The 27,303-nt window shown below is 45.2% G+C and overlaps 1 protein-coding gene and 1 long non-coding RNA gene across 3 annotated transcripts in view; one reads left to right on the top strand and one right to left on the bottom strand.

Moving 5' to 3' along the window:
- Positions 1-27,303, bottom strand: part of Grap2 (GRB2 related adaptor protein 2) — a 78,577-nt gene that overhangs the window by 48,847 nt on the left and 2,427 nt on the right. The gene's annotated exons all lie outside the window — the stretch shown is intronic.
- LOC116076191 lies at positions 8,145-13,870 on the top strand. Its single transcript, XR_004112854.1, has 4 exons — positions 8,145-8,448; positions 9,420-9,468; positions 12,194-12,351; positions 13,479-13,870. It is a non-coding gene; the product is annotated as an uncharacterized LOC116076191 (long non-coding RNA).

The following is a 27,303-nucleotide window of genomic DNA, read 5'->3' as shown; positions in this document are numbered from 1 at the left end:
ATTTGTAGCTCTGCTCGCTAGGCTCTATGTGCCTGTTAACGCGCCGCATGCATAATTTATGCATGCATAATTTGGAACTCGGGTGCCTAGGTTTATTTTGACATTTGAGGAACTTTACGGTGCCCATCCTAGGTAATGGTGAGATATATAGTCATGAGATGAAGGAACGTACCTAGGAGGCATGGATGGACAGCTGTCATTCATTCATTCACCAGATACGGAATGCATGGTAGGTACCCAAGCGCTGTGGTAGATGCTGAGAATTTAATAGTACATGCCCAGAGTCCTACCTCTCAGGGAGTTCAGCACTGAGGCATGGGAGGCAGACACATAAATAGCTAGCTGTTATGTTATTATTATGAATGGAACTGGGCATAGGGGCACACACTTTGAATTCTAGCACTTAGGAGGGTGAGGCAGGAAGATCTTGAGTCAACACTAGCTACACAGTGAGACCCTTTTGGGAAGTGGAGGAAGGAGGATCAAGAGTTCAAGGCCAGCCTCAACTACATAGTGAGTTCAAGGCCAGCCAGAGTTATATAGTAATGCCTTGCCCGAAACAAACAAAGCAACATAGAGACACAGTGACAGCATCCTGTACAGACAGTGAACAAGGGAGGCCTCAGTTTACCTAAGGAGGAACCTGAGACCACAGAGGGTCTTCTAGAGGTAGTGAGGCTTCAACTAGGGACACGCAAGCTTCCCAGGAGGACAACACAACCAATGTTGTGTAAACACTGAGGGTATAAAAATTAAGGGTGTTGCTGGGTGTTTGTGGGGCATGCCTTTAATCCCAGCACTTGGGAGGCAGAGGCAGGCAGATTTCTGTGAGTTTGAGGCCGGCCTGGTCTACAGAGGGAGTTCTAGGACAGCCAAGGCTACACAGAGAAACCCTGTCTCGCAAAACGAAAAGCAGCTAGGCAAGGAATTAAAGAACTGTTACGATGAGGTGGCAGACTAGGGCCAAACCATCACTAAGGGCGTCCCGAGTGAGATAAGGAGACGCTTCAGTTACCTCAGTTAGGTCAGAGGAGCTACCGAACACATCCAAAGCGACCCTGGATTTGTGCCTGTGCCTCAAAGGAAGATTTGGACAGACCACTGGAAAGCTGTTGCAATGCAGGTGGAGGTACACAGTCACGCGCCGATCGGGTCAGCGTGAGCGCCGTGCACTGGGGCACTGGCTGGCTTCTTTATCAGTAAAAGAACTCGAAGCTCAGGGGGTGCTCGAATGTTGGGTATATGTGCACCTATGTACAGAGAACAACCTTGAGTGTTCCTCAGGAGCTTTCTGACTTGCCTTTGTTGTTGGTTTTGTTTTGTTTTGAGTCAGATTCTCTCACAGGTCTGGAGCTCACCAAGTGGGCTAATTTGCCTGCCAGAGACCCTCTTGTCTCCAAGCACACAGCATTTTTATGGGGTGTTAGGGATGAAGTTCAGGTCCTACTGACTGAGCTGTCAGACAGGTACCTCAAAGCACAAGTCTACGTGAATCCCTAAGGCATATTCACAGGAATGCACTAAAGGATGGCGATCCCCCAACTGTTCCCAGCCAGGGCCAGGGTCTCAAGTTAGAAAATACTTCTCCACGGTCAACTCATAGCTACATCCTGTTAGATTTGCTTCTCTAAAAGCTGTGGTTCTCAACCACAGTGGTTCTCTAAGACCATTGGAAAACACAAATACTTATACTACGATTCATAACAGTAGCAAAATTACAGTTACAATGTAGCAACGAAAATAATTTTATGGTTGGGGTTCACCACAATATAAGGAACTGTATTACAGTGTTAGGAAGGTAGAGAATCACTGCTCTAAAGCATTGCTCAGCTTACACCCTTTCTACTAGGAAACTGAATTTACAGATAAGACAGCATTCAATGCCCTTACAGTGGCATTCAAGGTCCTAGCCAGTCTTCCCCAACCCTGCCTGCCCTCCCTCTTACTCTGTACGTTGGGATAACGTTCATCAATGTTCCCTTTATCCTGTCTTGTCTCACTCCACACCTCCACTAAAGATTTGACTCAGATTAAAGGTCATTTCCTTCTGGACTGCTGTCCCACCACCCTGTTCTTTTCTGGACCCTGAGCTGCATTTACGGACTATGTTGTTTTACCAGCCATGTTGTTTATGAATAACTGTCCATTTTACCTTGGAGGTTATGTTTTGGTTCTTCCTCTAGCTTGTAAGCCCCAGAGGACAGGAACCAAACCACGCCCCTTTCCAAGGTCATCACCCCCCCCATCCCATTCAAGATATCGTTTTGTTGTTGTTGTTGTTTTTCTTTTTCTTAGTATTATAGAGTTGCAGCCCAGAGTTCTTTTCCTCATGGAGAAAAAGAAAGCCTGGAGAGAGAGTGGCTGAGTGCAACTGTTTTGGAGTAGTGACAACATGGGACATTCCTCCCACGACTTGCAAACAGTATTTTACATGTGTTTCTGGGGAGCTTTAAGTCTGCCCAGGAATGAGCTATTTCACAGATCAAAGGAGCATATGTGCAGCCCGCCATGGGGGACAGTCACGCTGCTAAGTTTAAAGGGAGAATGATGGAACATGCCAATCTCAAAGTAGAAATGGTTTCGGAGCACGTGGCTAGAGAGAAAACATGAGCGACTTAATTTCTGGCACTCGGGGCACATGTGCGGGCGAGTAGCACCCGGGGTTTTTCACAAGGAGGAACTGGCATAAAGTCAATAAGGAAAAGCAGCATTTCTTTATGGATCTAATGGCACTTAAGGAGCAGGTTCTGTCACAGAACCACAACTGTATGGAATTTGCAACTGGGCTGTTAAAACCAAGATCTAAGGTTACAGCTGGGATTTTCCCAGAAGAACTTTAGGGAGGAAAAGTAGCTCCCTGTTTCCTTGTCCATTTGTGGTTGTGTTTGTGTGTGTGTGTGTGTGTGTGTGTGTGTGTGTGTGTGTGTGTGTAAAACTGTTTTCACATGTGTTGCTGTTGCTTTTCTATTGTCTTCCCTCATGGCCAAAACAAACAACTGCTTCTTTTCAACCACATGGGAATCCATTCATCTACCAATAATTGTTATTGATTATCCATCCGAATTCAAACATAGGTTCAGACAAGGGTATGGCACCATGTGTGTGATTCTAGACCTTGGCAGAATCAGGGTTGTGAGTTTGAGGCAAGCCTGGGCTACCAAACAAGACCTTGTCTTCCTTCCCTTCCCTCCCTTTCCCTCCCCTCCCCTCCCCTCCTTTCCCCTCCCTCCTTCCCTCCTGCCCTCCCTCTCTCCCTCCCCTTCCTCCTTTCCTTCCTTCCTTTTTTTCTTTCTTTCTTCCTCCTCTCTCTCTTTTTTTCTTTTTTGAGATATGGTCTCCAGTTGCCCAGGATGGCCTCAAACTTTCGATGCAATCAAGAATGACCATGAACCTCCCCAAGCATTTTTGCCTCCACATCTTGAGTGGGATTATGGACACAGACCATCATACCTGGTTTTATGTGGCCCAGGGGGGTCAAACCCAGGGCTTTGTGCATGCTAGGCAAGCATTCTATCACAATATTCCCTAACACCTTTATGGTTTTAGGTATTGGGAACGTGGCTGGAGACAAGAGAGACAAAGTCACTGACCTCAGGAAGCTTCTGCTGTAGAGAGTGTATACACGCCTGTGACTGAGTCAGAAACCCCATGCTAGACATAGACAACTGAGGCACTTCTGACATCTCACTGTTTGAAAACATAATGGCAGGAAATTAAAATGGCCGCTTAGGATTATCTCAGCTTCTATATATCATGTACAGTGAAGGGTATTGAAAAGGAATGGCTAGGAAGATGTATACAGCCTGCTCCGCGTGGATCCTGACAGCCAGCATGAGCTGTGTCCTTGAGCGCCTCTTTGAGGAGATGGGCTTTTGTCAGCTTGTGTTTATTTACCCTTGTGGGGTTCTACGGCAGGATCACCCTCATTGGAAGTCTAAAGTTCCTTCTGGATTCTTCTATCTTTTCTTCCTGTCACCCAAAGCTGCCACACTTTTCTAATAGGTCCCTAAGTGTTGTCTTCCTTATTTTGTCTCTGTGTGTATCTGTTTTAAGGCTGTGATCAGCCTGAGGTGTTCCTCAGGTGTTCATCCACTCTATTTTCAGACAGGGTCTCTCATTGGCTTCGGACTCTCTGAGTAGGTGACATTGTCTGACCTGCCTAGTTTTGCCTCCCCAGTTCTGAGAGGGACTTTCTATCCCACTAGGCTAGCTTGGAACTCACTGAGTAACCCAGATTGTCACTGAACTCTCTCTTACTGCTTCAGCCTTCTGGGACCGTAGCAGCTAGTGTGATGCCACTGTCCTCTACCCCTGATCCCTGTCCAGGGGTTTGAACCAAAGGCCTCATGCATCTGTACCTTCCGGGCAAGCACAGGGCCACTGACTAGATTCTTTGAATATACCTGTTTGTTTTGAGACAGGGTTTTACTGTGTAGCCCTGGCTGGCCTGGACTCTAGACCAGGCTGGCCTTGAACTTATAGAGATCTGTCTGCCTCTGCCTCTCAAGTGCTGGGATTAAAGGTCTCTGTCACCATGCCCAACTTCAATCTACTTTAAATCAATTCGTTTCTGTTGTCTCTCTCCAAGGTCCCGGTTTCATGGCCTAACCTCTGACCTCCCACTTCTCCTCCGTGACATGTCCCATCATCCTCTTCATCACTTCCAGAGTGACACATGACATCCACGGCTCTGCTATGGTTCTGCATCCCATGCTTCTGTAGCCCTGCACCTGCGCAATGAACTTATGTGTCTTGGTCTGGCCCCAGCTGACCGGGACAGCTGTGTGTTTCTACTTTCTTCCTAGACCCTAGACCCCAGCCATTCCAGATCCAGCCACAGAAGGACATGTAAAGGTCACAGGTCATACAAACGGACCCTAGGCTTTTTTTTTTCTTCTTTCCATCTTCTATGCCACTCAGAGGTCACTCTCTTGCTTAAGAGAGGTTAATCCACAGTCCCTTGGCCTTACCCATTTTCTTCACGAGCACCCTAATTGACAGGCCCTTGCAATGTTTAGCTTACTCGTGTGTCTCCCTTTAAGGGGCTCCCTTGTGAGCACCTCTGAGTAGAGAGTATCTTATCTGTGGCCCGAGACCATAATACAGTGCCTGGCACACAGCAGGTGCTCAATAAAGGTTGAATGGATGAGTCACCCGTGTCTCTTCTGGTGTAGCCACTGACCTACACATTTGCGAATTGGTGGCTTGGATGACACAACAGCAGCCAGCACGACAGAAGAATTCAACTGTGCTCTTGAGAACATCGGGTTTTAGACATTTGAGCTAATGGGATGCAGATGATAAAATATTTCATGACCACACTTCCCTTGACAATGTTTCTGTGTGCTCTGCATTTGGAGCCGCTTGGGAAGTTCAAATAAATGATTAGAGAATGTAAAACAGACCCATTAAGAAATCTGCTTCATTTCCTGCAGAAGAGAAACTTAAAGAGACTTAATAATGGTTCTTAATGAAAGGAAAGATTGTGCTCCGAGGATGGCTAAGCCTCTCCGTGAACACAAAAAGAAGGGTAACCCTGAAGTGTCTGTAAAACATAAATTAAAAATTAAAATTAAAATAAAAAAAAATCACAGTCTCCTATCGGGTCCTATAGCCCATTTCATCTGACTATTATAAATGACTCACATCAGGCCAGCAAGATGGCCCAGTGGTAAAGCTACCTGCCACCAAGCCTGACAACCCAAGTTTCATCTGGGACTCATTTAGCAGAGGACAGAACCAACCCCTGTCCTCGGTATATATGCATGCACACACATCTACTACATGCATGCAAAATAATATATTTTAAATGGGATAAAAATAAAAATGAGGCCCAGGGAGATGGCTCAATGGGTAAAGGTACTTGCTGCCAAGCCTGATCACCTGACCCAATCCCCAAGACCCACACAGTGGAAGGAGAGTGACTCCTGCAAGCTGTCCTCTGACCTCCACATGTGCCCTGTGAGGTAACGCACAGATACAAAGGCACACGAACACACACAAAAAACAAATGACTAAATAACACCTCTCTGTGACGTCATCTGACCTGTCATTGAGCTCATGCCAGCTCTTCTTATTTTATTATTTCCATTTTATTGGTGAAGGAATGGGAGCCCAGGATGGTGAAGTAACTCGCCCAGGTCACACACATGACATGAAATGGGGCAATGGTACCGCGTCTTTGTTTTTCCTTACTGCCTTGCAAGAGGCTGAACTAGACGCCAAGCTGCCACTGATGGGAGCCTAGGGTGAAGCTCCGGAAAAATTGGTAAGCCCACGTGGCCATTTTGAGTCCCTTCCTCCTTCCCTCTCTTTTTTCTCCTTGGTTCTGTTTTGATTTAGGATCTCGCCATGTAACTTAGGCTGACCTCAAACTTACAGTGAAGCTCAGGTTAGCCCTAGATTCAAGATGCTGCTGCCTCAGCCTCCTGAACACCGAGATTGCAAGCATGCACCACAACACTTGGCTTAGCTTAACTTTAAACAAGGACAGAATCTTTGGCTATACCAGGAGTCTTTCACTGGTAGAATAACTACCTTTTTTTCTGGTATTCATTTTTCTTCTTTTTAATTGGAGTATCCATAGGTTGACCTCAAAGTCCTGGGCTCACGGGGCCCTCCCACCTCAGCCTTCTCGACGACTGAGCCTACAGGTGTCCGTAAGGCTCTCTCTCTCTACCATGATGCCCTGCTCATTTTCCCATTCTTTATCCCAGAGATCTAGCCTATCAGTTCTCATTCCCAGGATGAGACAGAAGTTGCTTTTTTGTTTTGCGTTGGGCTGTCAGGGCCTCTTTGTTTCAGCATCCACATGTGTGCGTGTATTTGTAAGACCTGACATCGATCGCATCTTATTTGGTTACTCTCACTTTAGAGTAGAGCGATGGCACTTATTGTGGGGGCCGAAGAGCCAGCATTTTCTTCCCTGTTATTTATTAGTTTTGCAAGGCAACCTTGGGTAGCCTGCCTCGGGGATACGCACAGTGGGGTCACGGTGGTACAGAACAGGGCCAGCGTGTCATGTAACACAAAAGCAACTCTAAAGTCTGTGCCAAAGAACTAAGCATTCCTCAGCTGGGAGGAAGCTGGGGTGATGGTGTGCTGAGCTGCACGAGTTCCTGAGGCCTGGGGCCAATTCAGGAGAACTGCAGCGGCCCACAGGAGCCCCTCAAGAAGGGTGTGAATGAGTCATCCGATTTCTCAGGTTGACTGAGATAACTTCTGTTAGTGTGCTTTGCACCAAGTCACGTCATCAGCACTTGCATGCTGGGCATAACGGGAAAGAGAGCGGAGATCGATTTCTTGACAGTGTCTGGACCTCAGCAGGGTGATGATAAGATGTAGGGAGGGCTAGATGTGACTTAGCAAAGAATGTTACAGGCAGTGCATGAGTCCCTTGTGTGTGCTGGGGGTACAGGGGCAAGTGGGTCTTCCTGAGAGAGAAGAACATAGTGTCCCTGGAGCGAGTGTCCCTGGATCTAGCCTCACTGATACATGGGAAGGCAAGGTGATAAATCTGTCACACCTTGGCCCCACAAATGCTTGGAGAAGCATTTGCTTTCAACATTGAGTTCCCAGGATAAATCAGATGAATTATTGACACCCTGTTTAAGGCCCTGAGTTTTAGGAGCTTACATAATTTTTCTGACCTCAGTTTTGTCTTGTCTGTCTGTCCCTTTCTCTCTCTCTCTTTCTCAACAGATTCTCATTATGTAGCCTGTTAACCTCAATTCACAGATCTGCTTGTCTCTCCCTCCCTAGTGCTGGGATTAAAGATGCACACAGCCTACATGGCTGTTTTCTTCTCTTTAATAAATATAACAGTGGCAATATTCTGTAGATCAATGCGTGGGAAGGGTGTGGATGGTTTCAGGTAGATAGCGTTATGTATGCTAATGTACATATTGTGAAGGGAAGGCAGTTGATAAGAACCTGAAGAAAAAAAAAAAAGAGCTGACTCTCCATTAGAGTAGTTTTTTAAGTGTGGTCCCCAGCAATCCTAAATGGACAGCCAGAGAATTCAGAACCTGACACCACTGAACTGGTGATCCAAGTTCACAAACGGAGCTTAACTTTAATCCGCTGGGACCGCCCTTATCTGCTTGACCATTATTCACATAGATCCAATTTCCATAGCAGAGATGATGTAACGAGAAATTGGGAGGAGCACAGCTCATGAGAACCTTCTAGAACTGTCACCGGCCAATGTGGATTTTGTCCTTCACACAGCACATATGACATGCCAGGAAGTGATGCAAAAGAGACTCACCTTGATTGATAAAGGACTTCTACATGGAGGACCCGTGGCCCATTCCCTGTATGTCATTTGATATATTTCATATCACCTGCCCCTTCTAGTGTACTCAACAGACTTTTTATTTACTAGTTACATTCTTCCTTAGATGCTGCAGGAGCTGGCATCAGCTGGCTGCATACATCTTTAATGAGGTAATTTAATGTTTGCTAGGGGGACTATCCCCAAACTTATTAAAAGCAGATGCTTGGTCTATAGTAAAGGTTGAGAGAACAGAGAGGGTGCACTTATCGGAATGCATGGCTTAATCTCTGAAGATGGGCATTTCAGGAAGAGAGGTTGAAGTATCTCTGCCCGGTGGGTGGGAAGGGAGATGAAGGTTCTGTGTGACAGTAACAGCCGAAGTGTCACTGGAGAGTGAGGCTGGGGAATGACTGGCAGGTGGTCCGTGGTAGAAGCAATGACTCTTAAGTAGAATCAAGAGATGAGTCTAATGTAATGAGAAACTTTGAAACTTCAAAGCATATGCTATTGGTGACTCAGGACTGACTATATATAAAGAAGCAAGAACCAAATCCCTGACCTAGAGTCACCGAGCAGCCACCATTCTTACAATGGCTGCTTCTGCCAGTGATGAACCATTTAGTATAAAGATATATACAGAAAATGAAAAGAGCATTATGTTTTAGGTGCTGGGACAGTATGCCAAAAGTGCCTCTGTATAAGGTCGAATCCAGCAAGTGGCCACTTTGGGGGCATTAAAAATTAGTCAGATTTTATCAATTTCATACAGCTCAACCCAATACTTTGAGGTTAATTGACAGTAAATCAAAACACTTCTATGACCTTGCCTTTTATTGCCTTTTAACTATGACCATAAAATGAAATTGGCCAATTTTATGTCTTAGCCTCTTTGACCTTCCAGAATTTTCCCCTGCTAGATGCTAAATAAGTGTTTTGTTAATTGAGTGGTATTTTCTGTTATCTCCTCTCAAAAGTTAGGTCTGAATTTTGCTGTGCTACTTAAATTCTGAGGCTGTCCCTTAAACTATAATTAATAAAGTGTTGGCTTCATTTCAGTTCTCATGATTTAGATAAATCTTTCCTGTTCCTTGTTTGGGCAGAGCTGGGAAGCTAATTAATATATTATTAATATATTTCACAGGCAAGCAAGACTCTGCTTGCTCACATGGCCACGACAGGAATAAATTCAGGTCAGAAATATTTTTGCAATTATGGGAAAATGTTATTATAATAATGAAAGATTATTGTTTATATAATATAACTCTGCACATTAAAACACATTACAGACTAACAAAACAAGGTGAATAGCAACCAGGCAGGCTCTTTCCCAAAGGTGCCAATTACTCAGAGCCCAGTTAGAGCATCAGTGTGCCCTGTAATGAACTCAAAAAAGATAACTTTTGGGCATCCCAGAAGAACTTCATTATTATCATCTGTAATAGCCTTCATAAAAGGTTTCGATAAGAGTTGTGGTTGATTCCAAATTTAGCAGCAAATTTCAAGACAGCTGAGCTGGTAGCATGAATTCTGTTTTCCACTCACAAAATAAGATGCTTCAGGGCTGGGGATGTAGCCCAGATGGAGGAATGCTCGCTTGGCAAGCCTGAAGTCTTGGTTTGATTCCTAACACCACAGAAACTGTGTGTGGTGGTGCACATCTGTACTCTCTTAGCCTTTAGGAGGCAAGAGGATCAGAAGTTCAAGGTTATCTTCAGCTATATAATGAGTTCCAGGCCAGCCTGGACTACATGAGACCTAGTCTCAAAAAGCAAGGGTGGGCTGGGAATAAATAGCGAATATCTTGATGGCAGTATGCTAGCCTATGTGGGACCCTAAATCCCATTCCCAGCACCAGAGAGGGAAGAGTCTATCTTCTACAGTAACCTAAGACATGTGACTGGTCAAAGAAGGGTGAACAAGCCGTGTGTTATAGCACTTCTACTGAACCCCACTTTCCCCCTATTTGTTAACCATTCTCCTAGAGAACAGGCATCCTTTGTACCATTTGCTGTTGTGTGGATAAACAGTCAACATCTTAAAATGCTTTAGGAGCCCAAGTCAGAAAGGATATTATTGAGGTTTGGTTAACTTGGAGATGGGACAGCAACCATGCCACACACACAATTCTGAGAAAACAGAATTGCTTTCAGTTTTAAAGAGAACCACAAACCCTTCTATGTCTAAATCACTTATCTGAGCCAAACCCGTGGGCAAAGGAGGAGCTGAGACTCCAACACAAGTTCAGTACCCACCGGAACTTCTCCCTCAGAGCCAAGGCTGTTCCTTGGATTTTTCTTTTCCTTTTTGGGTAGAGCGTTCTTGGTTCTGCCTGATTTGTGCTGTCCAGTGGGAACCTAACCCCAACTCATGGGTTCTACAACCCCACTGTCTAGGGCAAGAACAGCTCTAAATGCACCAAGAGGTGATCAGTTGCCGCTCACACAACCCAGAGGCGAGCAGTTAGAGCGGCGGGAAGAATTAGCACATCTCAGGAGCAAGGGTTGCAGGGATTTTGTTCAGATTCTGATTCAAGTTGACAAAGATATGAATACCGATAGAGCCAGGCAATCCTGCATTTCCCTTTTTAACTCACTGAAGGCTCCTTGGTTTAAAGGGTTTGGGGGAATGTTGAGGCGAACAGGATGCTGCTGGCAGGTGATGGGGAGGTGTGTTGTTAGGAAAGTTGTCTGGGGTTTGAGGTTAGGGTCTGTGCCAGGACTGCGTCACGTCACGTAGAATTACTGATGGCTGGGGATGCTGCTGAACGGGCAGGAGCCCTGCTTCAGAAGTTGGCTCAGGGTGAGGTGAGGGCTCTGAGCCAATCAATCCTTCATTACATTAACAACACAGTTCTAATCCCGGCTAGCAATAAATCCCTCACGCAAGCATGCACCGCAGCACTACCACCACAATCCCAGTCTGTCCTCAACAATACAGGGGCTGTAGTACTTCTGCCTCTTTCCTCCAACTTCCCATTTCTGAAAATGATTTCTAACATGCACCAAAAAGAGAAGCAATCAGAAGCTGTTCTTGTCGACTGCCGTTTTAAATGACCTGAGTTGTCTTATGTCTGGGAGAGCGCAGTCTTTAAAAAAAGCAAAACAAAACATGTATTGAACACATATCATGCACTTGGCAGTTGCTCTATGGTTAACCTTTTAAAAGATGATTCCTTGAAAAGTCATCTGGCCAAAATATGAAATGTCTGCTTTGCTAGTGAATTAAAATAACAAAACAGGGATGATGATGATGACGATGACGTACGTGTGTGTGTGTGTGTGTGTGTGTGTGTGTGTGTGTGTGTGTGTTAGTCCCTAAAATGCTTGCCACCCAGACATGACGCCCAGTACCCACAGTCAGTCTGGGTGTGCCTGTAATCCTAGAGCTGGGAAGATGGATAGACAGAGGCTTAAAGGATTCTGCCTCAAAAATAAGGCGGAGACACCCACCATCATCCTCTGGCCTCTGTGTGCACTTGCACATTTGTGCATATACACAAACATGCACACACACACACACACACAACCAGCCACAACCAGCCCAGGGATTTGCTTTCAGGTATGTGTGGAGAGGATTTTGATATTTAGCCCAGGCTGGCCTTGATTTGTATGTGATGCTGCCTCTGCCTCTCAGGTGCTGAGAATAGAAGGGTGTATTATCACACCCAAGTAAGGTTTAAAAAAAAAAGATTTATTTTATAGTGGTGCATGAGTATGTGTGTGTGTGTGTGTGTGTGTGTGTGTGTATGTGTGTCTGTCTGTCTTTTTGTTTGCCTGTCTGTCTGTGACCAACCTCAGGTCCTCTGAAAGAACAGTCTATGCTATTAACTGTTGAGCCATTTCTCTAGCACCAATATTTTTTCATGTGCTAAAAAGTAATGTTTTCTCACATTTTTTACAAATTATTTCCACTAAGGGAGCAGGCAGCTCAGCTTACATTGTGTGCAGTGTAACTCTGGAGCCCATGATCCTACGGGGTGTCACGTTCAGTCAGATGAACCAGAACCAAGCTGGGAAGCAAAGGATGCCACTCACTGTTCAAAGTGTGGGAAGCTTTTAAGCTGAAAAATCAAGGTACCAGAAAGCATGTTCAACTTTAACCTTTAGATCTGATGTGGTATTTTTATGCTCAGTTCAAAAAATAGAAAACATATAAACAAATACAGAGTATAATTTTTATGTTATAATATTTACATATGAGTTTTTTTTTGGGGGGGGGGTCTTGCTACATAGCCCAGGCTGGCTTAGAACTCACTACGTAGCCCGGGTTGGCCTTGAATGGCAAGATCTTTATGCCTTGGCCACTCAAATGCTAGGATAATAGGTATGCACACCACCTCATCTAGCTTGTTCTTTTTTTTTTTTTTTTTTTTTGAGACAGTTCTACTGTATATCCTGGACCACTCGCCCTTGAACTCAGGACCTTCTTGCTGCACCCTTTCTAGTGCTGGGATAAAGGGCTAAATGCTGAGATAAATGTGTACTTTTTTGAGATAGGGTCTCACTACATAGTCCTGGGTGACCTAGAACTGGCTATGTAGACCAGGCTGGCCTCAAACTAAGAGAGATCTATCTTTGCCTCCTGAGTGCTGTCGTAAGCCACCATGCATGACTCTCACATGCAATTTGGTGTTTTGTTTTACTTTGTTCTGTACTCCACTCTTCATAGGATTTTTATGAGTCTATTTCATAAACCCTATGTATTTCAGAGGGTGGGACGAGGGACAGGCCTCCAAACCGAGGGCAAGCTCTTCTGCAAGACCCTTTTGGTCAACACAGTTCTCTCCTTTCACTGGTGTGAGGCATTGTCTCTGCTTGCCTTACAGGGTGGTCCAGCAGTGCTGAGGGAGTTGAGGGCTGTGGCAGAGGTCTAGGCCTCTCTGCACATCAGCTGTTCACAGTTGACTCCGAAGCTGTACAACTGTAACATAACCCTGACAAGACTATCTGGACAAACAGAATGCTTCCATCTTGGAGGGGAATGGGAAGAGGGTATGGGTTTGAGGCTAGCCCTTGAAGGCTTGGAAGGTATTGTGAGGGTCCTCGGCTCCCCCAGCGAGAACAGAGAGGCCCTTTGTTCTGCAGTAGTGAGTGTGTACTCAGCTCCACTGGTGTATTTTCCCCAGAAAAACCTGTTGAGAAGCCTGCAGGCTTATGGATGGAAGGGTCAATGTCCTAAATTCTGTAATTTTCTATTTCAGCTCTGCTACGGAAGAAGCCTTGCTGAATTTTATATCTCATCCGGTTGCCTTCTAAACCCTAAAGTCATATAATACAGCCACAATTTCTTTTAGAGAGCATGTTGCAGTTTACAAATTGCTTTTTTATACCCATTATCACATTTGCTCTCTATAACAGCCCCGTGCCATCCCAGACGCATCTCTGAAAGCTCTTCCTTTTAACAATGGCTGCTGGTTAGAGAATCTACCCACTGGAGAAAGCAGCACCTTCCAGCAACAGTCATGTTGCCCTGGTAGCACGGGCCAGCTGCAGCCAGCGATTCAGGAGGAATGGAAGGCGAGGGCCCAACACAGACAGACCCGGGGAGGCCCTGGAGGCTGAGATGGTGGCTTTGGGAACTGACCGATGTTGAAGGGGACAATACACAGAAGAAGGGTGATCCTGAACCAGGCAAGAAAGCAGAAGAGCCGAAGTGTGGTACAGATACACAGTAGGCACACACTGAGTGCTGGACACAGCTACCGGCAGGGCTAGTGTGTAGCTTGAACAGTGCCCTATGACAATTCAAAAATTTCAGAAATGGAGGAGGAGGAGGAGGAGGAAGAGGAAGAGGAGGAGGGGAGACATAGAGACAGAGAGAATGGGGAGGGAGATAGAAGAGAGAGAGAGAGAGAAAGAGAGAGAGAGGGAGAGGGAGAGAGGAAGAGGAAGAGGGGGAGGGGGAGAGGAAGAGGGAGAGGGAGAGGGAGAGAGGGAGAGAGAGAGAGAGAAGGAGGGAGGGAAGGGGAGAGAGAGAGAGAGAGAGAGAGAGAGAGAGAGAGAGAGAGAGAGAGAGAGAGAGAGAGAGAGAGAGAGAGAGAGAGAGAGAGAGAGAGAGAGAGAGAGAGGATTGATCATTTTGGCCTTGAGAGAAGGTCACTTGTAGCCAGGATGGCTGTGAGCGTGCTAGTTCAGGGTGGCCTTGAGCTCCTGATCCTCCTGGCCTGCCCTCCCAAGTGCAGAGATTATGGGTATGTACTGCCATACTCAACTCTAAAAAGTAACTTTTTTATGTATATAGTTAGGGATTCAAGAACTGGACCTCAGGATCTGCCCAGAGAGGCATGCTCATCTGTTTGATGTATCTGCCTTCTGTCTCATTCTGGAACATTCCATCTATCATAAAAAGCCCATCCTAAAGTGGTACACTTTGGCAACTGCTTTGTGGAAGGGAAAACAATCAGGACGCTGTTATTGTTGCAATTTAGCCAGGATAAATCTGATGGATGTTGGCAGCATCCGAAAATCAGTTTACTTCCCTACTTAGAGACTCGATATGAAATGAGATTAATCCAGTTGCTGCGAATTCAGCCGCACAAATCCCTCTGCAGCTCATTTGAATCAAAACCCACACGGCAGTGGAGTGTGGTCTCCAGAGCCCAAGTGAGGCACTGATCTCTGGTTTATTTACAGTGAAATTCACATAAGAACACTTGTCGAAGACAGTGAACTCTCTGTCCTTAGACAAGGGTCACAGGGAAAACATTTGCGGGACAATGGAGATGTTGCTGTGAAATTTAGCCTAAGGATGATTGTACCAGCCAGACTATAAACTCAGCCAAGAGCTATAACTCCCTGGAGAAGGAAGGTGAGAGAGAATAAAAAGCAACAAAGAAGCAAATGCTCTTTTCTGTTCTCTCTTCACTTTCCATGGCCAAAAGGGCAGTCTGCACACAGGATACATCTAATAAATATCTTGAGGATGTAACACTTGTAGAGGGTCAGAGGGTCACAACGGACAGGGTGCATAGGTTGGCAAGAGACACTTGGGGGAGTGCTAATGGATCTGTGACTCTGTAATCAGACAAAGGGGCAGCTGGGGGGGGGGGCGGGGACATTGTGGTGAATTGGATGGATTCCAAGGAACCCACAGGTCCTTGGGAAGTCTTTCTTGCAAAGTTTAAGGTTGAAGGGGAGATAATCTTTTGAAATGTCTTAGCTTCACTGTTGGAGGGAAACAACTTGGGGGAGGGGTACCTCTCCAGTTCTCATCCCACCGTTTTTGTTTTTTTTTTTTTTTTCCCCAGTAGGGAAGGTCAGGACTCAGCTTGCTTCTTGGCTGCTTTTCTCCATAGCTCAGTGCACTGGACCCCTTCTTGCAAGTCAACCATACTGTGGACTCAGCAGAAGCTTCTCTTGGATGGGGAGGGAGTAAGAGCTCACTGGAGCTGAACATGTTAGCTGACCCTACCACGGGTCACCCTCTGCAGCTGGCATGGCTTTCAGGTGGCCCAGTTTTAGCCAGTGGATTCTGCCTCCTCCTTAAGCACCTTCTTCCTGGATTTACCTGAAATCCCTCCTGCTACTCGCTGCTATCAGTTCTGTACTCTTTGTTTTCCAGGCCTTACAGGATGTTGGACTGATAAGAAAGTATCCAGTCTACGGCCTGCACCCCCCCCCCCCCCCCCCCCCCCCCCCCCCCCCCCCCCCCCCCCCCCCCCGCCCTCCCTCCAGCTCACCCTACCCAGCCCTCCTGTGGCAGTCACCTGGCATTTAATCCCTGAATCGCATCCCTGCTACCAAAACTGACTGTGCATAAAGCTTTGGCTATGACCTGTCCAAGATGCCTCCTCTTATCTACAGTAGGATTCTCTAACTCTCTGTCCCCTTCCCAGGCCCCCAACAGTACTCTAGCCGGTGTGTTTTCCTTTCCCTGGCCATATGCATGGCACCCACTAGTCCCCTACAGAAGGGTTTTCCCAACTTTGTTACCATTGGCATCTAAGCCAGCAACTGTGGGGACCATTTTGTGCAGTGCCGCTTAGCAATGTCTCCAGCTTCTACCTTCCAGCAGCACCGCATGTCCAAGTGATGACAACCAGAAGAATCTCCTGGCATCGCCAAGCACTCCTCCTAGACATGTGTTCTGCAAAGACCTAGTAAGGCAAGGGTATTTGAAAGCCAGTGATAGACACCTTGAGAAAAGGCTGTGCGTACTGGGAACATTTAAATCTGGTAAAGTCATAACTAAGGACTCTCTATATTCTCAAAAATACCACAGGGGGCTGGTAAACTGTGTTAGGATGCAGGGTGGGCAAACCCAGTGAAATCTCTTTAGCCTACATCAGGCCTTGCCAGATGTCACCACGCACAAGAGCCATGGGGGAGGGGGGCTTTTTGAAATTTGAAATCAGCTCCAGGAGGTTTGGGAAAGGGACCCAGAGCCTCTCTTTTTATTCATGTTTACTTTCTGGTATGTTGGAAGGAACTGACTTCAGATCCCTTCTCTCGCGCTCACAGGCAGCGAATGCTGCTGATCCTGGATCAGGTTGCTGCACCAAGCACAGAAGCTCCAGGTCCCGGATGCTCCTGAGGGCTGAAGGAGGGACTGCTGAGCTTCCTGGTCTCGAGATCACAGCAAGTAGGTTAAGGTTTGCATTAGAATGACAGGTTAGAGAAGTGGGGGACACTCGCGGCATGTTTTTTTGCGGTGAGGTAAACTGTACACGGGTGTTTTAAAATACACACTTGTATCAGATTGAAATTATATAATTGTCTAAGTTACCCATTAGCTCTCCGTTTCAGCCTAAAATGATGATCTTCAAATTTCTAGTTGGCTCAGATTTTCAGAGGTTTCCGGGAGTCTAAGAGACCCAGTAAGCTCAAGGTGTTTGTCCTTCATTCGAACTATTTTACATATATATATATGTGTGTGTGTATATATATATATATATGTAAAATAGTTCGAATATATATATATTTGGTTGGTTGGTTTGGTTTTTCAAGACAGAATTTCTCTGTGTAGCCCTGGCTGTCCTGGAACTCACTCTGTAGACCAGGCTGGCCTCGAACTCAGAAATCCACCTGCCTCTGCCTCCTTAGTGCTGGGATTAAAGGCGTGTGCCACCGCCGCCCAGCCTTCATTCGAACTATTAACAGAAAAGAGAGGTGAAGGCATGATGACAGCCACTTGATCTAAAGTTTTTATTATTCAATTCATTTTCTGCAGTGCAGTTTGGGTGGTGGTGGTTTTTATTCCCTTTTCAGTGCTGTGGATGGAATCCCAGGGTCTTAAGCATGCCAGGGGAGTGCTCTGCCACTGAAACACATCCTAGCCCAATGGAAAATTACAGTTTACATGCATATATTATATGTACTACCCATTATATATTTTATGTGTATATATACATACATATATATGTACATGTGTGTGTGTGTGTATGTTTCGTCTGCCTGCATCTTTGTGTATCATGTACATGCCTAGTGCTCACAGAAGCCAGAAGAAGGCATTGGATCCCCTGAAACTGGAGTTACAGATAGTTGTGAGCTGCCATGTGGGTGCTGGGAATTGAGCCTGAGTCCCCTGGAAGAGCAATCAGTCTCTTGGCTGTTGATCCATCTCTCTAGCCCATGTTTGAATGTTTTATTGCTTAAAGTATTTCTTGGCTGGGGCCATGGCTCAGTCTGTGAAGTACTTGCTGCATGAGGATGAGTCCCAGGGTTGGAGGGGCAGAGACACAAGAACTCCAGGTCTTGCTGGCTAAACTGGTAAGCTGCAGATTCAGTGAGAGACTGTCTCAAAACATAAGGTGGAGTACGGTTCGGGAACATAGCTGACATCAACCTCTGGCCTCCACGAATGCACATCTGCACACACCTGTAGCACCCTGCACATGCACACACAGAGAGGAGATTGCAGTTCTCTTACTTTTCGTGTCAACCTAATCTCTACTCTCTCTATATCTCTCTCTGTCTGTCCTTCTTCCTTCCTTCCTTTCTGTCTTTCTTTCCTTCTTTCTCTCCCTGTCTTTCTTTCTTTCTCTCTCTCTCTTCCTTTCTTTCTTTCTTTCTCTTTTGTTCTTCCTCCCTCCCTCCCTCCCTCTTTCCCTCTCTCTCTCTCTTTCTTTCTTTCTCTTTTTCTTTTCTTTTCTTTTCTTTCTTTCTTTCTTTCTTTCTTTCTTTCTTTCTTTCTTTCTCATTCTTCCTTCCTCCCTCCCTCCTCTCTCTCTTTCTTTCTCTCTTTCTTCCTTCCTTCCTTCCTTTCTTTCTTTCTTTCTAGTATGGTGTCTTACTATGTAGCCCAGGCTGGCCTTGAACTTGCTATATAGACCACATGTGCCTCTACCTCTCAAATGCTGACCATTTTTTTTTTAATATATCTAGCATCCTCAGTCACGTTGGAGAGTCTCCAGGAGCATGACAAAGACATTCATCATGGCAGTTAAAGCACAGAGAGCCTGTGCTTTTGGCCCTGGTTACATGAAAGTCATCTCTAATTCGCATGCTCTTTATACCATTCAAGAGTCACCTCCAATTCATTTCATGAAGAAGAAAGGCATTTACTCAAATGGCAAATAACTTTACTCAAAAATTATACTAACCCCATACAATGTTACTACAACACCCAATCAGATAATCCAGTCATATCTTTAATGTAGTTGCACAAGTGATGCCCACTAGCCGTAACACATCGCGATAAGTGTAATCAGATCTTCTGAAAGCTGCCCAATGCCTGGCACAAAACTTCTCCTCCTCTCACATGATACTGCTCGAGTTAACGTTGACTTTGGGTTTTTATATACACCTAAGTCTTTGTGTAACCTTGGAGAGGAAATGACCACTCACATTTGTTAGTGTCTTACAATGAGGTCCTAGCCTGGCTAAAGATCCCAAGTTCTCCAGGGCTGCAGATGACTCACAGATAGGAAAGAGAACTCAGTTCTAAAGCCTTTGAGGCCAGGGATCAGTATGAGATTAGCTGTGCTGCTGCACTATCGGATGAGCCCTCACTGTCCCCTCCCCAGCTTGATTTCCCCAGGAGGGGCAAAACTAATCTGCCTGGTTGGGAATATTCTGACAGGTTGCTTTGCTTTCACTATAGTCAGATGTAATAAGCATAAATGTCACTATGAAACCTCTGTGCCTCTCTCTCTCTCTCTCTCTCTCTCTCTCTCTCTTTCTCTCTCTCACACACACACACAAAGGGGGAGAGAGGTGGGGAGAGGAAGAGAGAGAGAGAGAGAGAGAGAGAGAGAGAGAGAGAGAGAGAGAGAGAGAGAGAGGGAGAGAGAGAGAGAGAGATGAGTCCTAGGCACATGAGAACTCTGGGTTCTAGCTGACCATGGTTTCGGTATGAGTCAGCACTGTGACATAACCACCACAGGGCTAATGCAGTCGTGGGCTGTGTAATAGACACAGAGGGAGAAGGTCCAGACAAGAATCACCCTGTGGCATTTGCACTGTCAGAGCTCTGTTCCATTCTGGGCATCTTGGCTGAAGAAGAGTTCTAAATTGAAATCCTTCCGGAGAGGGCCACTTCAAATAACGGCAGCATGCAAAGCTGTGGCCCAGGAAGGAAACCGACCAAGATTCCTTTTTTTTTTTTTTTTTTTTTTTTTTTTTTTTTTTTTTTTTTTTTTTTTAAAGAAGACTCCAAGAGACATGATGGAATAGGGAAGAGAGAGGTTCCTCTTCAAAAGAGCTCCAGTTGCAGAAACTTAATTACTGGATCCCCAATGTAAAAATACCTCATGAGGATCTTCTCACATTTTGCTTGCAAAATAAACATTTTCAGCAAATTATACCCCATTTCTCTCATGATTTCCTTGACATCATATAAACAGTTCAGGATGGGGCCAGCGAACTGGTTCAGTTGACAAAGCCCTTGTCTCTCAGGCCCGAGGACCTGAGTTTAGATCCTCCATAGTCTCACATAAGCCAGGCACAGAGTCTGCAATCCCGGCACTGGATGGAGCAGAGGCAGGAGAGCGACCCCTAGAACTAGCCAGACAACCAGCCTGGTTAATCACTGAGCTCCAGGCTCAGTGAGGGATCTCATTTCAAAGAATAAGGTAAAGGGGTGGAGAGCCAGCCCAGTGGTTAAGGGGGCTCTGCTGCTTTAGCAGAGGACTAGGGTTGGGCCCCCATCACCCATGCTGGGTGGTTCACAGCTGCCAATAGCTCCAACTCCAGTTTCTGTGGGCACCACATACAGGTGTGCACACACAGAGAGACACACACCTATATATATGTAGTTAATAAAATTAAACTAAAAAAATGCAGATAGTAACTGAGAAAGACACCCAGTGTCAACTTCTGACCTACATACATACACACACACACACACACACACACACACACACCTGGATGCATCAGTACCTCCTGCTCTCAAGTATGCCTCCTCTCCGAAGACTTCCCTAAAAACCTCTAGCCATTTTCTCTGTGGTTTCTCTGGGAAGTCACAGACTTCCCACCACCACAAGCATTTTCTTCCACTCCTCCTACTTTTCCAGAGATTATTCGTTCCCAGGGAAGAGGACTCTGTTATGGTTTTGATCTTTATCTTCCTAAATGTTCTTAGTTCATCCGGGTGCTCATCAACAAGAGACTGAGAGAATTTCTGCAGACGGCAGGCAAATGATGAAAGTGTCTGGATAGGTAATCTTTTATAACATCTACATGACAAAGCATTGTGGCTACTCTCTTGATGCTAATAACTGAACCAGCCCTTTGGTTTATGCTATAATGGGAGCTGACAAAGCTGGCTGTGGCGTACATCTTACTACCTTACATCTTCATTTCCATGTGGAAGCTGCGCATCCTGCTGTAGAAAAGAGCTTTCTGTCTAAAATCTGCCTCTGTCTTCTCCCAGGCACCCGGGGTGCCTCCCTAGCTGGGGGGAGGGGCTTTTTATTTCACAATTGCCCTTTATTTATTTGTGGGGTACCACATGTTTTACAATGCTGTATGGGCCTTTAGTTCATAAAGTGTACTGTGGTCTATTTATAAATATTGATCTAAGAAATCAAAATGCCACAGAATGAATTTGTTTAAATAAGAAAGGACCATGTGAGGCATGTTCCCAATGAGATACTGCATGTTTTAAGATAGACAAAAGCTTTTTGGGTTGTCATGCATGAAACTTCCAGAGCCTCCTGTGTGTTGGGTTAAGGAACAGTGTTGTTTTGTTCAAGGACAGAGCAGTGGATGGGGCACCAGGAGCCATCTGAGAAGCTGAGCATAGAACATAACATACAGGAACTTCATTCATGCTCCATCACGCTTAGTGTAGGGTTGTAGAGTTATCTCCAATAGGTCCAAGGAATGGCATGGTACAAAGTACATACTTCATCGGAAGATGTAGATAATGACCCCGTGACCTAAAGTCAATTTAGAAACTTTAAAACGGGAGACAATGAGAAACACAACCTTGACTTCCCATCATCAATGGCAAATCACAAATACAAGCAGTCACCTCTGGGGCTAGCCACCTGTCTGTGCCCATGGCCCTTGGGGAAGGGATCACTATGTCATTCCTTGGTCTCAGGGCTTTTGAGATGACAGCTCACGATGCTCCAATGGCCAATCCCATTTCAGAGATATTAAAGGATATGTGTGGGGGTGGGTAGGTAGACATGCATATGTCCAGGTGTGTGTGTGTGTGTGTGTGTGTGTGTGTGTGTGTGTGTGAGAGAGAGAGAGAGAGAGAGAGAGAGAGAGAGAGAGAGAGAGAGAGAAAGAGAGAAAGATGTCAATGTCAGTGTCTTTCTCAATTGCTCTTCACCTTACTGTGTGAGGTAGGGTCTTTTCATTAAACTCATTGATTCAACAAAACCAGGGAGCCAAGTGAGCCCCACAGATTCTCTTCTCTCTCCTTCCCCAGAACCAGGATTACGGGAGCACACACCTACACCTAACCTTTTCAGTGGGTCCAAAGCTCAGGTCCTTAGGCTTGTGGTAAACACTTGAGCCATCTTCTTAACCCCAAGGCTATAACTTTTAATGAAAAATCAAGTGGAAGGCGTTGTGTCCTTGCAGAGAAACAACCTCTTTGGGGGAGACAGGGCTTATCAGCTCTAAATAAATCCATCAGCATTACTTACGTCGTATTGCACTCTGAACTGCCCGTGAGGGATAAGAAAATAGTGTGCCACGGAGCAAGGGGTCAGAAGATAATTGCAGTAAAATAGCCCTGCAGCAAATGAGGTTGCTGGCGGAATGACACACAGTGGCCCGCAGAGGCACCACGGGTATTTATTGTTCCTAATAACATTTGGATCTTGCAAAGGAATCCGTCAAGATGGAAGCAGACACCAGCTCTCATGACTTACAGGGTAGGGTGAGGGGTCTTGACACAGAGGGCAAAAAAGAGTCATTTACCATCTGTTCCCGGAGGGATACTTAATTCTCAGCAGGAAACTAGAGGGTGTCTGAGAGCATATGTTCTAACCTCACACTTGACCAGAGGAAACTGAGGCCCAGAGAAGCTTGGACCTGTTCAAGGTTGCAAAGCTAGTTAGTTCTCTTTAGGTAGAGGTAGAATCCAGATCTGCAGATGCCAGGTAAGGAGGGTTTGGTGCTGGCAGAAAGACATACCCCTAGGGAGGAAGTCCCAGCATGAATACCTTGAGTGAAGAACTCAAACTTTGCTTTTCCCTCTCTGCAAGAATTAGAGGTCAGATGTGCGGTTTGCCTGCCTTGAAGACCTCAACAGAGACCAGGTGAGCTCGTGTGCAGAAAACCTGCTTCTAAAATCTTGTCAGGCCCAAAGTAAAATAAATCTAGAGACATTTTCCTGTTGAGCATTGATGGATGGATGCCAGGGAAGAATCTGTGTGAAGGGGTGGGGGGCTGAGCACAAGTGTTCCCTCACCTGGGGTGACACTCCCCTCCCCCTCCTCTCTCACCACAGAGAACTTTGTGCTATGACTATCAGCTTTTTGTTTTGTTTTTGTTTTGTTTTTTTGGTTTTTCGAGACAAGGTTTCTCCATATAGCCCTGGCTGTCCTGGAACTCACTCTGTAGACCAGGCTGGCCTTGAACTCAGAAATCCGCTTGACTCTGCCTCCCAAATGCTGGGATTAAAGGCATGCGCCACCACCACCCGGCTTATGGCTATCAGTTTTATTTACAGGAGATTAAAAAAGTTGATATATAAGGTGTTGAGACTTGTGACTTTTCCCATGTTTAATATATGACTGAGGTGTGCCTATTAAAACCACTTATCGATTCAAGAATACATACTTCATAACAATTCTATGTAGGGGAAGAGAGGCTTTTCAGTTTAATGTGTGTGTGTGTGTGTGTGTGTGTGTGTGTGTGTGTGTGTGTGTGTGTGCAAACATATGTGTAGTTTCCAGAGGTCAACATCAGGTGCCCTTCATCAATTGCTTTTTGCCCTATTTATTTTACTTAGTTTGAAGACAGAGTCTCTCACTGAACCTGAAGTTTGATTTTGTGAGGTTGGCTGGCCAGCAAGCTCCAGGGATTTCCCTGCCTTGGCTTCCCTAGCTCTGAGATTCCACGTATGAACTACCAAGTCATGCAAACTGGGAATCCAAACTCATCCTTTTGTAGCGAGTGCGGTACCCACCAAGCCTTCTCCCTCACCCTGACTTCACACTTTGCTCCTTTACGAAGGCCTAAAATCCCCAACTTATAAAATGATGAACAGAAATCTCAAGTTACAAATCAACTGATTCCCCCCCCCCCCGATTCCTGTTCTCCCCTGTTAATATTTCTTACTTATTTAGATTCTTCTTGAAATTCCCACTTAACAAGAGAACTATCCACTTATTAATGCCTACGTTCCCACTGAGGTCTCAGCGGTTTGTGTCTAATATTTTCCCATAAAGCACTTGACAAAAGACTCAAATCATAAAGCATTTGTAGGGCTGGCATGTTAAAAGCATTGGTTCTGGAAGGCTGAGGGTGGGGAATTAAAAACAAAGCAAAACAAATGAAAAAGTGTTCTTCATTACCAATTGATCAATTAGGTTGCTTCTCATTCAAAACCATGAAAAGGCAGAAACGACACAGCTGCGCCAGCAAGGGAAGCGCACAAGCATTGATAACGCTGGGTTCGTCTACATACTTATTTTTAGTTCTCTTTAGAAAATTACACTTGAGAGCTTTCCCTAATAGCAATTTAAGGTGCAGATAGGCACAGCCCTGGAACACGCTTGTAATGCTAATGAGGGCTCAGACCAGTCCCTGGCTGGGGAGGCTTTGGCTGGCGAAAACTGTGCTTTTTCTGAAGTCACAGATTGACTTAGGCAAGGTCTGAGTACCTGAGATAACCAGCCAGGGATGTTACTACCCACAGCAGACATCCATTGTCCTACAGGGTGGCCCAGCGTGGCCTTTATGAACCGAACAAGGCTTATATTCCAGTGTTTAGTGGTAAAATCTTTTATGATACAGGAATGGGAAAAATGAAGACTCCTCCCTCCTGGCTCTATCAAAAATCCCACGTTCTGCCCTGAGGCTTTGAGGTCTCACCCCTCCTCTCTTGCATTAGTCTCTTCTACTTTCTGCTCCTGCCTTCTGGATCTCCTCTCCTTGCTCCCAATCCTTCCATGTTCTTGGAAAGTCCCAAGTGATGTAAATGTAACAAGTATACAAATGTACACTTTACAGAATGTTGTTCTTGTTCGAAAGATCAAAACTTGAAATGCGTTTGGGTAGCCACGCTAGATTTTCAACTTCATATCCTGGTATATGTGGCCCTCTTTGCTGATTTCCATCCATTCCTCCTTCCACGTGCCAGCCTTTACAGAGAACGTTCTGGAATCAGACTCCTTGGGGTCAAACTCTGGCTCTACTGTGAGTGACCTACTGTGAGTGACCTTCTGCGAGGTACTCTGGCCTCTTCACATTAATTTCCTTATGCGTGAAAGAATGACATCTCTGTTGCTTTCTTGGCAATGCCAGGGGAAGTAAACAATTTAATGCCTGCTATGCCTTAGATTGGCACATGAGGTCCTGAGGTGGAGCTTACAAGCAAAAGAGAGGTAGAGAAACAGATTGGCCACAAGGCAATAACAGCAGCAGCACCAACAACGTACTGTTTTGGAAATGTGTATAAATTACTCAATCCTCAGACAACCCCAACTACCTCCTCACCACTCTCTCTCTCCTTTGCAGCTCAAGAAACAAAACTGGAGAGGACTGGATTTTGTTCAGTTCACTCGGCAAATTGGTGGGCCGGGCTGCGATTTAGGCTGTCTGGCTCCACAGCAAGTATTCAGTCGGTGTAACTTCTTATTATTACTGCCATGTGAACTTGTGCACTCAACAGATAAATACAGCTGCTGTCACTAGTGGTGACTGAGCATGTCTTATGCATCTTCAAAGTATATTAAAAATAGATATGAGCACCGATGGAATATTGATTTAGGCAAAGCCAAGGATCTAAAATCATCAGATGGAAGCATTTGGAAATAGGATGTTAGCACCGTGCCAAAGTGTCACCCCCTCCAATTACTTGTTAATTGTAAGAGGGAAACAAGTACCCTTATAATGAGAGAGAGAGAGAAAGGCAGAGAGAGAGAGAGAGAGAGATCCCCAGAGCAAAATCAATGCCTAGAGCCAGATCAAACTTGGCATCGTGACTGGTGAAACAATCCAACACAATGCGCCTCCTAATACAGTGCAATATGGAGCCCCCTGTGGCACCTTATGAAAAATGGTCAATCAGTATCTCAACATGAGCCAGTAAGATGCTTGCCGCCAAGCCTGACGGCCTGAGCTTGATTCCTGAATCCCACATGGAGAAGTTGTTACCTCTGACTTCCACATGTGTGCCGCCACATATGTGTCCACACCCATGCACACAGAGAAGTCAGTAAGTAAATGTAATCACCGATCTCAATATGCTTTTGGTTCTAACATAGAGTTTATGCAACCAACAAGAGGCAGGGTGACAGATTAGCCACAAGGCAACAGCCAATCCAAGACGTAGGGGCATTTTTGCAAGATCACTGGCCTAACTTGGGAAAAAAAAATTCCAGTGTTGATTAGAGAAATATAAAGATTAGATTCTGTTTTTTTTTTTTTTTAAGTAATGGTATGGATGACAGTTGGAGGAAAATGGGGAAGACTGGTATGGGCTAGCTATTAAGTAGTACATATTAAGAACTCCTGCCTTCATAGGCATAATGATGGCATCGTGGTTATATAAGAGAATGTTCTTGTTCTTGGGTGTGAACTGAATTATTCAGGAGCAAACTGTCACTCATCTGCAACTTACAAGGAATTCAGAGAGAAATACAGCGGAGAGAGCAAGTGTGAAGGAGGTTATGTTTGTAAACCTGAGTGGGGCACATTTAGCATTTCAACTTTCCCTTAAATGTGTACATTTTTTTTTTTCATAGAGTTTTGCTATATAGCTGGCTAGCTGGCCTGGTGGCCTTAAAATTGCACCAATCCAGCCTCTGCCTCCCAAGAGCTGAGATTGCAGGCATGTGCCACCGTGCCCTGCTTGAATCTGTACATAAACTCCCCTTCTTCATGAGATGCATGCAGGCTTAACACCTTTGAAGAGCAAAGGTTTCTATCATTGTGTACGCTACTGTAGTTTTATTAAATTCTCTAAAACTTTGGATTATGCTTGTATACTTAAAAAGAAAACTACTTTAAAACATTACTTACTGAATTCTTATTGGCTCAAGTCTATTGAAACTCATTGTGAACTTTGTTAGAGACCTTGGCACCCTGTGCAAGTGTGGCACAAGTATTGGCACAACGCAATTGCTCAATAAGTGTTAGTGAAATGTTTGTTGAATGAAGCCGCGATTCCCTGAAAATTCTCCAACAGTATAAAAAGATGATAATGAGGAAAAGAAGGCAGAGACACGTGAAATTGAGGCTCCCCTTTGTATCTGGAGATATGCGGAGCAGAGATGTCAGTTATAAAACACGAGCTCACCTATTCTAACCTTGGATTCAAATAACTACACGATGACTAGACTCCTGAACTTTTAAAAATATTTGCTTACTATGATTTTATATTATTTATTATTTCCATGTGCACCGTATGCTACAACACGGATGCTGAGTCAGAGAACAACTTGCAGGGCTCTTTTT

Source organism: Mastomys coucha, unplaced genomic scaffold (assembly GCF_008632895.1).
Source record: "Mastomys coucha isolate ucsf_1 unplaced genomic scaffold, UCSF_Mcou_1 pScaffold11, whole genome shotgun sequence".
NCBI classification, from domain to species: Eukaryota; Metazoa; Chordata; class Mammalia; order Rodentia; family Muridae; genus Mastomys; species Mastomys coucha.
The sequence above is the reverse complement of the archived record's forward strand: the minus strand, read 5'-3'. Positions and strand labels throughout refer to the sequence as shown.